Source organism: Doryrhamphus excisus, linkage group LG20, assembly GCF_037039965.1.
Source record: "Doryrhamphus excisus strain RoL-2023G ecotype Guam linkage group LG20, RoL_Dexc_Guam_v1.1, whole genome shotgun sequence".
NCBI lineage: Eukaryota > Metazoa > Chordata > Actinopteri > Syngnathiformes > Syngnathidae > Doryrhamphus > Doryrhamphus excisus.
The window spans coordinates 1,975,775-1,988,489 of NC_136376.1; the positions used below are offsets into that span (position 1 = coordinate 1,975,775).

General features: G+C 43.2%; 1 long non-coding RNA gene across 1 annotated transcript in view; it reads right to left on the reverse strand.

Moving 5' to 3' along the window:
• Window positions 1-7,676: 7,676 nt before the first annotated feature.
• The window catches only part of LOC144894451 (uncharacterized), a 67,477-nt gene continuing 62,438 nt past the window's right edge, over window positions 7,677-12,715 (reverse strand). Inside the window, exon 11 of the long non-coding RNA XR_013625130.1 lies at window positions 7,677-7,765. This is a non-coding gene — a long non-coding RNA (uncharacterized LOC144894451). The remainder of the gene's footprint in view (window positions 7,766-12,715) is intronic.

The window sequence follows — 12,715 nt, forward strand, 5'->3', positions numbered from 1 at the left end:
GTCAACCCACAGAGGGCGCCACAAACGTTATTTCCACCCCCCCCCCAGTGTAAAAAATGCTTGAAAACTCCCTTCCCTAATTGCTCAGCGCTATTTACTTCGAATGTACCCTTCAAATTAAAAGTCAGAGAAGCTGCAGTAAGCGAGTGATCGTGCAGCAGTCGCACAGGAAGGGAGGGGTGCGCACGAAAAAAAAAAACACAGGAGACGTATGAAATGCTGTCAATCACGCGGCGGCACGCACTCTGTTGCGTTTGGGTGACAGCGTCCCTTTCATGTAAATCACAGACATTAGAAATAAAAGACGGGCCTGTTGACTCGCTTCACGCTGGGAATCGGTGGCCCAGCATGTGTTGCTCTGTCTGCGCTTTCCCTCTCTCCCGTGGAACCGCTGTCCCCTGGGCCCCCCCGGCACTGCTCCCTGGGGTGCACTGCATATAATTACCCACAATCCACCCTGAAAACAGCTCTCATTTACAGTAATCAACAGTCTGCACTTCAAAAAGATTCACGCCGCATCAAATAGCGGCGGCGCGTTCATACAAATTATTATTACCGACTCACGCTTACCTATGTATACACTGGCGCTGATGACTATGTTCACTAAGGAGACTCGGCGAGGTTCGTTTGCGCCCGTTAAGGGCTGACGAGGGCAAAGATGATGACGTTGTACGGCGATAATGACTTCAAAAGCACCCTTAGTTCAAGTGTAAGGTCTGAACAACAGCAATAATATACATGGCGAGGGTGGGAGGGGGTTGTGGGGGGGTTCATTTACATGACTAACAAATTCAGGGAAGCAAGTAAAGAAACGCAAGCTCATTTGATCATTTGGTCCGTGTGATAACGGTCATTATCATAAAGCGCCGCCATCATTAGGCTTGATTTCAGATAATGGTCAGCGTCCAAATACAAAGAGGAGCCTCCTCTCCCCCATTAAAGGCGTATTAGCGTGAGGAAACACTCCTTTCTCCCGCGTGAAATCCTTCTTTCATGTAGAAAAAAAAAAAAGACCCGCACCCGACCCGTTCCTAGAAGGCAAAAAGATATTGTTGACTTCCGCACAACGCAAACGTGTCTGTGATTATTTCCAGATGGCGCGTTCCATGTATGTTAATTTAGTCATTACGCTCCCGAAACATGACGTAAACATCATATAAAACATATGTGCTGCTAAACGAGCATCATTTTACACCCGCTAAATAACGTAGCTCTAATGTTGTGTCAAAGCTGCATTTAGATTAGCCCTAATTACGCCCAGCAAAATGTCAACATATGTAAACTGTAGATTGTAAACGGCGCGGATTGTCTTAAGGTTTATTATAGCGACAGTAAAAAGCATCTGCTGTGGGGCGCAATGAATCCGCCCGTCATCTCATTGGAGCGCTTAGAACTCTTTTACATTTCAGTTCATATGCAAAGAAATGTGCTTTTTCTCGTTTGAACTGACATTTCAAGTGTAAAAAGAAGTGAGCCCCCGTTTAGTGAAAATGAAAAATGAAATAAAACTTGTCACAATCTGCATTGGGGCTGCATGGTGGTCGAGTGGTTAGCGCGCAGACCTCGCAGCTAGGAAACCCGAGTTCGATTCCGCCCTCGGCCATCTCTGTGTGGAGTTTGCATGTTCTCCCCGTGCGTGCGTGGGTTTTCTCCGGGTACTCCGGTTTTCCTCCCACATTCCAAAAACATGCTAGGTTAATTAGCGACTCCAAATTGTCCATAGGTATGAATGTGAGTGTGAATGGTTGTTTGTCTATATGTGCCCTGTGATTGGCTGGCTGGCCCGAAGAATGGTTGTTTGTCTATATGTGCCCTGTGCCCAGGGTAAAAGGTAAGAACAATGGATTGGGCATTGAGTATTTCAGCCTTTGTGGTGACTTTTCCGGCGGTGGCAACAGAAATACACCAATCCTTCGTTCATTGCGGTTATTTGATTCCAGACCCGGGCCGTGATAAGTGAATTTCCGTGAAGTAGGATTCCTTCTGTATAAATTTCATAATTTAATAGTTAAAACATAGAAAACCCGTTCATGGCCTTCTAAACGAGGTTCCTAACATTATTAGAGCCCCGTAGACATGAAATAACACCCCTATAGTCAACTTTACATGTGAATTACCCGAACATTAAACTTAATTTACTTCCTGGTGGTGGCTAGTGTCTCATCAATGCAACATTACTGACACCTAGTGACCAAAGTAGAATACTACAAGTCTTTGAATGAGCCTTCTGATTGCCCTATATTAGGGGTATTTGTATTTCTGTTAATTTAGCAATTTTTGTCCTCAAAAAAAGGCTCCACTTAGGCCAATGATACATAAAATTTGCTTAAAAATGTATTTTTTTTATGTTTATGTTTGTTTTTTTCTACTTAATTATGCATTTTTGGCCCAGTGCGGCTTATACTCCAGTGTGACTTATGTTTGTTTTTTTCTACCTAATTATGCATTTTTGACCTTGTGCGACTTATACTCCAGTGCGACTTATGTTTATTTTTGTCTACTTAATTATGCATTTTTGGCCTTGTGCGACTTATACTCCGGTGCGACTTATGTTTGTTTTTTTCTACCTAATGATGCATTTTTGACCTTGTGCGACTTATACTTCAGTGTGACTTATGTTTGGGTTTTTTTACCTAATGATGCATTTTTGACCTTGTGCGACTTATACTCCGGTGCGACTTATGTTTGTTTTTTTCTACCTAATGATGCATTTTTGACCTTGCGCGACTTATACTCCAGTGCGACTTATGTTTGTTTTTGTCTACTTAATTATGCATTTTTGACCTTGTGCGACTTATACTCTAGTGCGACTTATGTTTGTTTTTGTCTACTTAATTATGCATTTTTGGCCTTGTGCGACTTATACTCCAGTGTGACTTATGTTTGTTTTTTTTACCTAATGATGCATTTTTGACCTTGTGCGACTTATACTCCGGTGCGACTTATGTCTGTTTTTGTCTACTTAATTATGCATTTTTGGCCTTGTGCGACTTATACTCCGGTGCGACTTATGTTTGTTTTTTTCTACCTAATGATGCATTTTTGACCTTGTGCGACTTATACTCTAGTGCGACTTATGTTTGTTTTTGTCTACTTAATTATGCATTTTTGGCCTTGTGCGACTTATACTCCAGTGTGACTTATGTTTGTTTTTTTTTTAGCTAATGATGCATTTTTGACCTTGTGCGACTTATACTCCAGTGTGACTTATGTTTGTTTTTTTTACCTAATGATGCATTTTTGACCTTGTGCGACTTATACTCCAGTGCGACTTATGTCTGTTTTTGTCTACTTAATTATGCATTTTTGGCCTTGTGCGACTTATACTCTAGTGCGACTTATGTTTGTTTTTGTCTACCTAATGATGCATTTTTGACCTTGTGCGACTTATACTCTAGTACGACTTATGTTTGTTTTTGTCTACTTAATTATGCATTTTTGGCCTTGTGCGACTTATACTCCAGTGCGACTTATGTCTGTTTTTGTCTACTTAATTATGCATTTTTGGCCTTGTGCGACTTATACTCCGGTGCAACTTATGTTTGTTTTTTTTACCTAATGATGCATTTTTTACCTTGTGCGACTTATACTCCGGAGCGACTTATAGTCCAGAAAATACGGTATTTCTGAACTCTAATTCCTGAGAAGAACGTGTATTGCATCAAAATTAGCCACCAGTTTGTGAAGCCGCCTGGGAGTGGCATTAACTGGGACGTGTATAAGACTTACGGCCATTTTTGTTATGCTTGCAAATTTAAATTTTAAGTTTAATTCCGATACATCGTGGAACATCCACAAAAAACAGTGTTAAATATTGGGAGGTTATAGTATTATTAGTAGTACTTTATAGTATTATTAGTAATACTTGAGTATATGCAGTGTTACATAATGGTGCCCATGGAGCGTGCCTATGGAGACTCTAATTCCGGGTGTGTATTCCGGAGCTCTCAGTGTGTCATAAATAGACAAGCCAAGTGTACATTACATAGCTCAGTAATTCCCTAATTCAAAGATCCGTCTCCCATTTACCTCTTGGCAAAAAAAAAAAAAAAAGTGGGCCGCCGCGCCCCCACAGAGACCAGCGTCAGACATGACATGCTCGGCTCTCCAGCGGGAAGAAGCTGCCTCTGACCCTCTGGCACTGCCGGGCCTCATCATTGCCGCTCCATTAGGGATGCAGGAGCAGGTCTCCAAACGGGCACCACATTACTCCTGCTTCCTGCTCTCCGCTGGCGGCTCCCCTAGTGGCCGGGTCATGTCATGGCACGGGTGCCCTGTGAGTGAGCTTGTACCGGCTCTGCCCTTGACATACCCCCCCTGTAACCCCCCCCTCCGCGGATATAGGAGGAGCAGCTCGTCCGGATGGGGCACTGGGGGTGCCAGCTGGTGCCAGCTGCGAGGGGAGATATCCAAGGTGGCGGACACCTGTCCTAACTCGCGGCCCCCCCAGCTCCCACAATGCATCTGGCGCGGCCCGGCAGACCCATCGTGGGGAAATGAGGCGCTAACCTTGAGGAGAAATGCTCCCAGCGTCGCATTAAGAGAGGCCCTAATTGCCGAACGCTTGCACTGCCAAGCGACATTAGGAAGTGATGTCGTTTACTTTAACATAACGGCTCAGCGTGTTTTTTTGGCCAAACCGGGGGTACCGCCAGGGCGGCCATACCGGACTCCCGAGGTTGACATTTCCCAAAGTCATTTGAGAGATGCTCACATTGCGCTTTAAGATGATAGTCTTCACCGTGAGCGGACTCGTGCATGTAAATAGCGGCCATTTGTGAAATAGCCGATGCATTCAAGTCCGCGGGTCGCTTGAGTGATTGTATTATTCATCGGCTTTTGTATCTTTGCTTTGTCGTTTCAAGGAAATACTCGCGCGGTCCACTCAGCGTGATTAAATGAAACAAGCCTTGCTCATTACATTATGCATACTGTATTAAGAATAGCCCTGACCGCTCTGTAGCCGCGCGGCGAGCTCCGCCGAGAATCATCACATGTTTCGCCGCTGCGCTAGATTTTGGGGCACCCATTAGCGGAACAAAAATCACCTTTGATTTAATGAAAGGTCCTCATTTGCTTACCGGCGCCGCTCAGTTACGGGCAACATGGTTAAATTAGGCACCCCCCGCCCCCCCCCCTCCCTTCCGCACTTTTTTCTTGTCTTTGCCTCAGTTGGAAGGAGACACCGTCCCCTCTCGTGGAGGCATAATGCTGTGATGATTCCACGATGTGGTGTTTCAAGTCGGCAGGACTGTCAGGAATCCACTGCAAGGTGCTTCTAATTGCAGATGCACCTCAACACTTGAAAGTAATGAATGTGAGCGCAGCCAAACCTCTGAGGATCAAACGCTAGTAATACATCATCACTTCTGAAAAGGGTAATTCGTTTCTCTTCGCCAAGCAAAATATTAGAAGTTCAGATTGGGAGAGGGGTATTATTAATTTATCCCCCCCCTCACTGTACATACTCTCAATACATGTTTTTGTAATTGAAGAGCGACGAATAAAGGAAGTCATATATCTTAGCGTCCGACGACAAGACCTGGGATTTGAGTGTGTAAATATTGTTTGTAGCGAATCGCAACAAGGATGATTCTTCCTCAAACACACTTTGGTGACATGTTTGATTGGATTTTGAGGCGTGTATTTCCCAAGATCATAGCTAATCATATTTTATTACGCCTCATCCTAGATTTATGGACTCATTTTGTTTTGTTCCCGATAAAAGCTGGCTGCGCCGTGTTGCCGTCTCTTAAAATGAAGTGTTGTGTGCTAAATCAACTGACCTTTTTCCTTGCTTTTTTTTTTTTTTTTAAAGATGTTTGCAACATGTTTTGTCCCCGCACGTCCCTGATAGCCAAAATAATATTCTTACAAATTGATTTGTATATTTTTTTCTTATTAAAACAATTTTTTTCCTTAGTTTTGTTTGAATTTAGAATTACCATAATGGAAGATAATGGAACCTTAAAATGAGTTTCTTCCAAGGTACATATACACTCCTGATCAAAATGTTAAAACTGTTTAAAAGCAATTTCCATTTTGCAGTGAAAAAACAGGATGAGGCAAGAAATTGATTAAAAAAAAAAAGCATTAAAAAGAAAATATTAAATATTAAAATGTGGATGGAATGTAATTTTGTGTTAGTTTAATTTAAAAAATGTAACTATAACGGTGGGCTGCACGGTGTTCAAGTGGTTAGACCTCGTAGCTAGGAAACCCGGGTTCAATCCCAACCCCGTGCATGCGTGGGTTTTCTCCGGGTACTCCGGTTTCCTCCCACATTCCAAAAACATGCTAGGTTAATTAGCGACTCCAAATTGTCCATAGGTATGAATGTGAGTGTGAATGGTTGTTTGTCTATATGTGCCCTGTGATTGGCTGGCCACCAGTCCAGGGTGTAGAAGACAGCTGGGATAGGCTCCAGCATCCCCTATGAAAATGAATGAATGAATGAATGAATGTAATTTTGTGTTAGTTTAATTAAAAAATGTAACCATGACAGTGGGCTGCACGGTGGAGAAGTGGTTAGCGTGCAGACCTCACAGCTAAGAGACCCGAGTTCAATCCCAACCCTGTGCATGCGTGGGTATTCTCCGGGTACTCCGGTTTCCTCCCACATTCAAAAAACATGCTAGGTTAATTAGCGACTCCAAATTGTCCATAGGTATGAATGTGAGTGTGAATGGTTGTTTGTCTATATGTGCCCTGTGATTGGCTGGCCACCAGTCCAGGGTGTAGAAGACAGCTGGGATAGGCTCCAGCATCCCCTACGAAAATGAATGAATGAATGAATGAATGTAATTTTGTGTTAGTTTAATTAAAAAATGTAACCATGACAGTGGGCTGCACGGTGGAGAAGTGGTTACCGTGCAGACCTCACAGCTAAGAGACCCGAGTTCAATCCCAACCCTGTGCATGCGTGGGTTTTCTCCGGGTACTCCGGTTTCCTCCCACATTCCAAAAACATGCTAGGTTAATTAGCGACTCCAAATTGTCCATAGGTATGAATGTGAGTGTGAATGGTTGTTTGTCTATATGTGCCCTGTGATTGGCTGGCCACCAGTCTCCTCCAAAAAGACAACTGGGATAGGCTCCAGTACCCCCAGGACCCTCGTGAGGATAGAAAATGAATGAATGAACCATGACGGTCCTAATCACTGGCATGTGCAGGGGCGTCAAACGGCACATGGCTAAATGGAGATCATGGCTAAATGGTCATCCGCTATGACTGAAGGCCCTCGACTGTGTGGAGAACATTTGGGGATGGACGGAGAAGGGAAGTTTACAAAAACGGGAAGGGAATGCCACCTTCACCACCTGGAGCAACATTCCCACCAGACTCCTGGCATCAAACACGGCCATTTGTCACCTCATTAACACCATAGGACAGCGACTCATTACTCACTACTTTTTCAACATTTGACTTCTATTTTTGTTTCTATTTTTTTCTACTAGCCTTAACAGACTCTTTTTTTTATGTAAGACGAATATATAAGAAGTAGCATTTATTTAAATAAGCATCAACAATTTGCAGCCATGTTGTTCTTATGAATACGTTCAATGATAGCTAAACTTTGCCAAACTGCTATCAATACCTGACAACACGCATGTACTCAAATCAGGAAGAGGCGGGATCATGCCTGAGGTGAATAATATAATAATAAAGTACTCACCTCTTTGGAGGTCGGAGGTCGGGAGGGGGGGGGGTTGACGAGGCTTGCGATGCGTCACTCTTGGAAATATTCTTAACTGCCACGGAAGTCTAAAAAGACATTTAAATATGAGTGTTTGTTGTGTAGCCATATTGTACTCAGCAACCGGGACACATGTGCGTAATGTTCTATGTTTCTATGGTTATCATCACCTCCCGTACATACAGGGTACATGCATACACACCTGTACAGTAAAGAAGTCAAGTAAAAAGCAACATAATGCACAACATCGTCATGAGAGAGAGTCCCAGTAGTAGACTTAGGGGGGTCGGGGGGGGGTTTATCAGATTTATGGACTCATTTAGTTTTGTTCCGAGAAAGGCTGGTGGTCCCGTTGCCAGCTTTTAAAATGAAGTGTTGTGTGTGACTTAAATCAACCGACTGTTTTTTTTTTTCTCATAAGGTATTTGCGGCATTTTTCCATCACGCATCCAAAACCAAATGTTATTCCTAAACTTTGTTTCACCTGATCCCTCGGAAAGATCCCCGCCCCCCCCCGCCGCTAAGGGGTAATCATGCCACAGGGACCGCGTCCAAACAGCTCCACAAGTCAGCCTCTTACTGCGCTTTGACCTCGGTGGCCACCAAGCTGCTGACCCCGGGAGCGCCGGGGTAAGGAGTTCAAAGCCCAGCTGTCCGTGTGTGATCTCCTCGACCGGGCCGCGGTCGCGCGCCACGGGGGCCGGCGTGGGCCGGCGTGGGCCCCCGGTCTCCTCGACCAAGATGGTCAGGATACGCTCTGCACCTTCAATGGTGCTCTAAACTGCGGCGGCTCAACCGAGCGCGGAGTTGTTTGTGTGTTCGTGGGATGTAATTTACGGCGCGTACGGCGTTGCGCGGCGGTTAGTGGAGGCGTTGGCGCGGGGACCGGGGGTTGCGGCTGCTCGTGGCATCTGCTCGCACGGCCGCTGAGGAGCCGGCATAACAATGTGCCATTCACGGGCCAGATGATGTCCGACTGTGAAGACGAGCTTGGACGGGAAGGGCAGGCCAAGGGCAAAAGAGACAGGTGAGGTTGATGGACTTTCACAACTTTAATGGATACAACTTGTCTCTTTTATACAGCCAATGGGGGGGGGGGGGGGGGGGGGGGGCTACGTAAACACATGACCACATGTACATGGACAACAAATGAATGAATAATCCAATATAAAAATGTAAATAATATTATCAAATATAGCATTTATAAAGCAAAATATATATATTTATATATAAAATATATCATTATATATATATAATATATACATATATAATATATATACATATAAATATATTAACAGTTTAGCTTCTGATTGGCTATGAATTTATGTGCGCAAAACAATAACAATAATAATAACCACAAAAATATTAAAATCTACTCTGACTATGCTATGCGGGGGCGTGTGTACAATCAAAACACAATAAGAAAAAATACTAATATAGCACCAAAAAAAATATTACAAAAAAAAGTAGATTCAGTACATTCCTAATAATTAATAGTGAGCGCCCACAGCGCCCTCTGCTGTATCTTTTGGGGCAATGACCCGATTGCCATGCAGTTTCTCTTTTCTGAATATTTTTATTCAGGTTGTGAAATGCTTAATCAGATTAATCACGATTGAATTAATCACCATTTGCTACAATGTTTGAAAAACTTACATTTTCACAATAACAGGACTAGATTATATATATTTAACATTCTATATGTTTATTAAAATTATATAAAATAAGATCATTTGTACGTTTCTTTGTACTTCTCAATTTTTAGTTTTACTTAGGTTCAAGGACAATCTATTATCATCAAACCATCTTTTTAGTGTGACCATTTCTTCTCTGACTTTTCTAATGATTTCGTCTGTACTCCCTCCAGAACAAAAAGCAGTGGTATAAACCGCAAATAATACCAGCTTTAAGTATTTTGTAACTTTGGAGATATCATTGATGTATAAGTTGAACAGTTTTGGCCTTGGTATTGACCCCTGGGGAACTCCTGGAGCCAAAACTGTTCAACTTGTACATCAATTATACGCAACGTGAATTGCAACGACAACGAGGTTAGTCAATTTGAGGCAACTTTCCGCCAACACGGTGTGTTTCTTTGTCCATAATTTAGCCATAAAATGTCCAGAGGAGGAAGTCAACAATGTCAAATTATGCAAATGAGTCGGTTCTTAAAGTGGGCTTATTATTGCAGCATATTTCTCCGCTTCCGTAATCAATTCTTTGTTATTCCAAAGGAGGAGACACGGCGAGGTGCACTTAAAGCCGGGTCTCGGAGCCTTGTCATGAGCCCTGTTCAGTTAGGAGGTGACAAACCCCTCGGGGGAGGAGAGAAAGTGCTGGGGGGTCTGAGGTGTAAAAAACCCCTGCAAACTCGGGGGCTGATAAATGAGTCTCTTCCTAACCGCATATGGTATGTGCTTTAAAACCGACTCCCCTTCGGCCCTCCTCGTGGCCGGCCATCCTTCATGAGCGGTTCAGGGGCCCCCTGCGTGTGTGTGCGTGCGTGCGTGCGGGGGCCCCGGCTTTGTTGCCAAGACAGGCCCCCTGCAACGGGCTGCATATGGGACTATATGACGGCGAGTGTGAGCCCCGGCGTTGGGTCATTGTTAATTTACACTGACTTTGTAAGCTATTACTCTTACAAAGAAAGCGGTCTGTCACCGCGGATATACACCTGCTACCTGAGAATAACAGAAATAAAATTGCATGCGCCAGGAAGTCAAAAGTGACATCTGTCTGACGGTTTGCTAATGTGACAGAGCAGGCATCGCGAGACGCCGCTAACACTTTTTGAGCTTCCCGCCGACGTAAACGGCGGCGCTTTAACAGTAAATTCCGACTCCTGACAAAAAAGCCTTTTAGCTTTAAGTAGCGCTCATTTCCGTTTATTGGCCACCGTCCTGTTGGCTCGTCTTTCAAGCGGCACGCCGGACACATATGCCCCCCGGTTATGGTTATTCCACCGGACCTCCGCACTGCCTCCCTTATAATAGCAACCCCCATCCCTCCAGTCCTCGTACTGCGTATACTACTCATTGTTTACTGTACATGCAGGTCCAGAGTAATAATAAATAAGGAGCGTGTGTGCCGTGCCAACATGATTGATTACGACAGGGAGGCAAGGTCAGGATGGAGGAACAGGCTAGGGCTGTCCGACTCATTGAGTTAACACTGTATCCGTATTGTATGAATGTCACCAGCGATCCTGTGATTTATTACTACAGCCACTGCTCAATTCTGCTTTTCTGCCTCCCGCAACCCACTTCACCCCCCCACCTGCCTCCTTTCTTTTGGTTCCTGACCGAGATAGTGGATAAGAAGCAAAAAATGTTGACAAAAAAAAAAAAAAATCCACGCTGTCAGCAAGCAGGTTACGTCTTCATTGTGATGTTTATTTCTATTTCTATCAAATTAGGATGTGTTTTTTTTTTTTTTTTTAATTTCGCTATAATGGACTTGCTGCACACTTTCACAGAAACGGTGACGCAAGCTAACGAGGTCTCGTGCTAAGAATTGCATCAGATATTCAGCTTTTACAAACACTGGGCTTGAATAATGCACTTTTGATTGACGCTGTTGGAAAGCCGTTTGTTTCACGTCAAGTTTGGGATTGGGTTGTGAGAGTTGTTCAATCTTGTATATCCCCCCCCCTCAACAAAGAGATAAATACATTAAATACAAATAAACATGATTTTAATTATTCATTCATTCATTTTCTACCGTTTATCCTCACGAGGGTTGCGCGGTCATGCTGGAGCCTATCCCAGCCGTCTTAGGGCAAAAGGCGGAGTACACCCTGGACTGGTGGCCAGCCAATCACAGGGCACATATAGACAAACAACCATTCACACTCACATTCATACCTATTGACAATTTGCAGTCATGCCAATTAACCTAGCATGTTTTTGGAATGTGGGAGGAAACCGGAGTACCCGGAAAAAAACCCACGCATGCACAGGGAGAACATGCAAACTCCACACAGAGATGGCCGAGGGTGGAATTGAACCCAGGTCTCAGTTCCAAATATGAAATTTGTAAATAGTTAATGGTGTTATATTAGTAAATAAATAGTTATTTTCATGTAAAACAACCATTTTTATGATGTTTATGCTGGAGCCTATCCCAGCTGTCTTCAGGCGAGAGGCGGGGTACACCCTGGACTGGTGGCCAGCCAATCACAGGGCACATATAGACAAACAACCATTCACACTCACATTCATACCTATGGACAATTTGGAGTCATGCTAATTAACCTAGCATGTTTTTGGAATGTGGGAAAAAAACGGAGTACCCGGAGAAAGCCCATGCATGCACGAGGAAAACATTCAAACTCCACACAGAGATGGCCGAGGGTGGAATTAAACCCTGGTCTCCTAGCTGTGAGGTCTGCGTGCTAACCACTAGAACACCGTGCCGCCTAGGATAGTTATTTTGAAAAAAAAATTTGGACATGGTTATGGTTTTATTTCATTTGAACATGCATCAGATTACAATTGAATGCATCCCATAATCAGTTCCCAGTTCCACATGTCCAAAAGGAGTAGGAAGAAGCAAAGCTTATTAAATCCTACCCCTCCATCTGGTCCTTTTACAATCAGTAACTGTTACATTTGTTCACTTCCTGCTTTCCTAATATAATTTAAGTTTTTTTATTAATTAATTTTAAAAAATATATAATTTTTTTATTTTTAAATTTTTTTTTGTCACGTACCAAAGTACGAGGTGACCATATAATGACACAATGAGTACCATAGTAACTGTCAATATAGTGATATATATAGTACATCATGACTTGAAGATCATGAAGATGAACTATATCAGCAAGTTGAAGTATTTGTCATTTTAGAAATAAGGAGTTAGTATGTTCTATGTAGGCGCCATTATGAATTATCCTGACTGACCTTTTTTTTGCAGTACATTTAGCGAGTGAAGATGTAACATGGTGTCGAAGTTTACAAATAAAAAAAAAGGATAATTGAAGAAACCTAACAAAATAAATACAGTACATAAAAATATGA